The 4,878-nt window shown below is 34.2% G+C and overlaps 1 non-coding gene across 1 annotated transcript; it reads right to left on the minus strand.

The window, feature by feature from the left end:
• Nucleotides 1-4,430: 4,430 nt before the first annotated feature.
• Nucleotides 4,431-4,537, minus strand: LOC138830083 (U6 spliceosomal RNA). Its single transcript, XR_011372865.1, has one exon. It is a non-coding gene; the product is annotated as a U6 spliceosomal RNA (small nuclear RNA).
• Between the last annotated feature and the right edge of the window lie 341 nt (nucleotides 4,538-4,878).

The following is a 4,878-nucleotide window of genomic DNA, read 5'->3' on the forward strand; positions in this document are numbered from 1 at the left end:
AGTAGATGAATGGATAAAAAAATGTTACACACACACACATACACACATACATACACATGGAATACTATGCTTCCATCATAAAGAATGATACCACCTCATTTGTAAGGAAATAGGAGATCGTCGAAAAAAATCACATCAAGTGAAGCCAGACTTAAAGAAACATAGGTCCCATGGGTTCCCTTATTAGTAATGATTAGTTTATATCAAGGATAATTTCATGTACATTAATTTGGCATTTTGTTCTATGTTGAGCATAAAACGTTATTGCTGTATTGTTTGTTATTATTTCTGCAAACAGGCAAGTATATGTAAAGAATTACGTTCATCTCATCCATTACTGAAGGAAGAACACCTAAAAGAGAAACCCCTACAAGGAAGACCAACTCCTACATATTTAGCTTCATTCCTATGTAAGGCCAGTGTTGTCCCCTGTATGCTCACGTTAGACATTACAACTCTATACTTGGTCATCCTGTATATCTACTATCATCTATATTGTGACCTAAATGCCCCAGCAATTCCAGTTGCTTTACTTTTTGAAAAATTTCTCTGTTGCTTAGGTTGGTGTGTGTGTGTGTGTGTGTGTGTGTGTGTGTGTGTGTGTGTGTGTGTGTGTGTGGTTTTACAAAGATCAGAAAGCAACATTTTACTTCATTTAGATTACATCTTTTAGGTCATTGTAAGTTGTGGCTAATGGGAGAAATCTCTTGCTATTTTAAGGATGAAACAGAAAATTATATTTGTGCATGTGCCACAGTTGGTTTATTAGTCTATAGTTGAACACATAACTTTGATTTATATCTTGCCTGTTGTGAATAATGTGAATAACAGTGAACTATAGATATATTTACGAGTTACCCAGAGAGAATTAATCATATGATTGGTTGGTCAGATGATATTTCAACTTTGCATTTCTTTAGAAAACTGCATACTACTTTCTACAATGACTATACTAACCTGTATTTTGACCAAGAGTGTAGAAATTTTCCTTTTCTTCACACTCTCACCAACATTATTACCTTTTAAGTTTTTTTTTAAAGGGCATGTTTTTACTATGTGCAGTATCCCAGGCTGGCCTTAAGCTCAAATCCTCTTACTCCAACTTCCCAAATGCTTGGAATTACAATCCTTTACCACCACACCAAGTTCCTTCGAATATTTTTAAGAGTTATAATAGTTATGTAGTAGTATCATAGTAATTTTGAATTGCATTTCTCTAGTGACTTCTATTCACACAGCATTAAGCCAGCATAGAATTGATATTTAACACAACTTTGTAAAGCCACTGGTGATTTTCAGAGCATATTGGAAAACATGTCTATTCAGAGCTTTTATCGATTTTTAATCAAGTTCCTTGTTAATCTCATCTTTAATCTCTCTATATAAAATCAATAATACATTCCAGGTAGTAGAAAGGAAAAAATTGAGCAACACCTAACATTTTTCAATTTTCAATAACATGATATTGCTTAAATCATTTTTTGCTTATACTTGAGACTATATAACTCAATTCAGTGAAGCCTTTTACAAGGCTATATGTATTTAGTTTATTTTACTCTGATTGCTTTTTCCAAAGCCTGTGTGTCTAATTTTCCTTGGTTTCTTTCAGTCTCATGTAGTTCAGATTTCAAACTGAAGAATAAATTGAAAGAAGCAACCAAAAAAATAGAGTTCCTCTCATCTGATGATGCCTCTACAAGAATGAGGAAAGAGTTCATCCTGCTAAGGACCTATGATAGGTTATCAAAAAGAGAATTCATTCTTCTAGGTCTTCCCTTTCTTTGCAATTTAACTTAAATGATGAAAAACACAATATACTGCTTAGTTACTTTTAGGGTTTATCAGTTTTGAACATTTTCATATGGACCTCAGCTCAGTCTACAATTCCTTCATTATTCTGACCCTGATAGTTTAGCACTATCAAGACATAAGATAAGAAGTTTGATTTACAGCATGAGAAGTTATCCAGCTGGCTTCCTTGGAAGCAAAGCATAGTCAATAGATAACATTTCTTCTGGTGGCTTACTACATGTAATGATTTCTGTAATACATATCACATTCTGTTTAGTATTAAAAAAAGCTGCTAGCTAAACTCAAAGTTCATTCGTACTTTATGTTAAGTATTTCACAAGTTTTATGTCTCTTAGTTCTTAAGAAAACATTTGCTATGATGCTAATGTTATTACCATTTTAGAGTTGAGAAAAATTGTAATTAAAGGCACTAAGTGTATGGCCCAAAGACACACAGTGAGGAAGGAAATCAGTCAAAGTTTCCAAAAGCCTTTCAGCAATACAAAAACGGTAGGTGAAATCTCTCCATTCTCTTACACTCTCAATTCAATATTGATCTTGTCCAATAAAACATAGCATAACAATTATTGCCCATAGTAATTGTTTTCTGTCACATTTTGTCTTCAACACAGATTGTGTTGGTGACATTGGGTTATCGTGCACAGAGCTGAGCTTATAAATTGAGGTCCAAAGAGAGGCAAATTTCTTCTGTCCCAAAGTTCCAGTATCCTTTTAAAAAACGTACTAAAACTTTTAAATACCATCACTTACTCTCTTTTAAGAATCCCAACATGAAATAAATTCACATATAATCACTCCAAAATGCTTTAAAAGTAGGAAATGATAAAACAGGCCCCCCGTGAAGTAAATTTTCTTCTACTTTTAAAATTATTCTGAAAGCCTTGTGATGGTTGGTCACACCTGTAATCCTGTTTACTCTGCATAATTTCTCAGGACCCTGAGAATTATGGATAAGAGTTGGAAGCCAATCAGGGCAAAAATTTCCTAAGATTATTTTTCAAAAATTTAAACAAACTAGCAAAGGTCCAGGAATGGAGAGGTAGCTCATATAGTAGCTCACCAATCTAGAGAGGAAAGGCCTAGCAAGATCATGAAGCACTGAGTTAAAACTCTGAGCACACCTACATGCAGGCACGCACACACACACACACACACACACACACACACACACACACACACACACACAATATCTTTGGTTCAGTCTTTTCCATTAATTTTTTTGTTTGTGTGTGTGTGTGTGTGTGTGTGTGTGTGTTTTAATTGTGAAAATATTGTACAGAGGGGTTACAATTACATGTGCAAGATAATGAGTACATTTCTTATCAAGTATTGTAGCCTCCTCCTTTGTTTCCCCTTCCCATCCATTCCCAGCCTCCCCCTGGCCCCCCACCCAATACTCCCCCCCCCATTACTTTCTTTGTTAACAATATTATATGGGTAAAAGAAAATAAACTCTTCCATCTCAGAACATTTTTTAATGTTTTTTATTGTAAAAATACTGTATAGCGGGGTTAAAGTTACATGAGCAAGGTTATGAGTGCATTTCTTATCAAGCACTGTTGCCTCCTCCTTTGTTTTTCCCCCACCATCCCTTCCCCTCCACCTCCACAATTACACTTCTCATCCCCACACCCCCACACTCCCCAACATATTGTCTTGTGCATCTCATTGTTACAATGGCTCAACTTTTATATCTATTTAAGCATTTTGATTTTTCCCTTTCCTTTCCCAAATTAGAGAAGTGTATTTACAGGATGTAGGTGCACCAACATCAAATCCAGTGAAAAGAAGGGTTATACTGTGGGGGAGGACCATATAAAAAAACAAAAAAAAATCACATCGTACATTATAAATATGTTAGAAACAACAGTAAGAAAGAATAAAAAAATCACTACTATCCTTATCTTGGGGTTCATTTAGCTTAACATCATCTTATCTAGTAATATGCATATAGCTTTTGATCTTTTCTGCTTATCCCAGTTTTCTGCTTATATTATTTATTGCAAGTAAGGGATACCTTGGGACCTATGTTTCTTTGGACTTGGCTTACTTCAGTAAATATAATTTTTTCCAAGACTTTCCATTCCCTAACTAATTGGGCAATGCCATTCTTTCTGATGGAGGCATAGAATTCCAATGTATATATATACATATATGTATATATATATATGTATATATACACATTCCAATTTATATTTATGTATATAAATATACATATATAAATATATGTATATACATATATACAAATATATATATGTATGTGTAGATAGATAGAAACATACATACATACATATATACATACACACACACACATACACACACACAAAAAATTTTCTTGATTCATTCATTTACTGAGGGGCATCGTGGTTGGTTCCATATCTTAGCTATGGTAAACAATTCTGCAATAAACAAAGCTGTGCTGGTAGTTATAGTATGATCTTGTTTGATCATTTGGGTGAATGCCCAAAAGTGGGATTGCTGGGTCATCAGGGAGCTCTATGTGGAATCTTTTGAGGAACCGCCATACTTCTTTCCAAGTGGTTGTACAAGTTTTCACTCCCACCAAGAATGGAGTAGGGTTCCCTTCTGTCCACATCCCCTCCAGCATCTGTTGTTGTAAAAATGTGGAAATCTTCATCAATTTGCATGTCATCCTTGCGTAGGGGTCATGCTAATCTTCTCTGTATTTTTCCAATTTTAGTGTATGTGCTGCCAAACTGAGCACAGAACATTTTGGAATTGATTTTCCTAAACTAGATAATTCAACAAAAAATAAGTTAAAAAGACTTGTCGTGAAATTTTAGAACCATATATTTCTTAAGCAAGCACACATTTAAGAATAAAGTCAAGTGAGATATGTCAAAAACAAAATAATTCCAGATATTTGTTGTTCAAGAGATATGTAAGAGTAGAAATTCATTATTCTATACATGGCACCTGTCATAATGAGCACTGTAGCAAGTGCTAAGGTTTGTTAAAAGTTTTATTGTTTTATATATGTTTAATACTGGGAATTTGCTTATATATGCAAAAATTAAGACTGTTTGGCAGGTCATAAAACTTTTC

The sequence above is a fragment of the Dipodomys merriami genome, unplaced genomic scaffold (assembly GCF_024711535.1).
Source record: "Dipodomys merriami isolate MVZ:Mamm:240054 unplaced genomic scaffold, mDipMer1.0.p SCAF_183, whole genome shotgun sequence".
NCBI lineage: Eukaryota > Metazoa > Chordata > Mammalia > Rodentia > Heteromyidae > Dipodomys > Dipodomys merriami.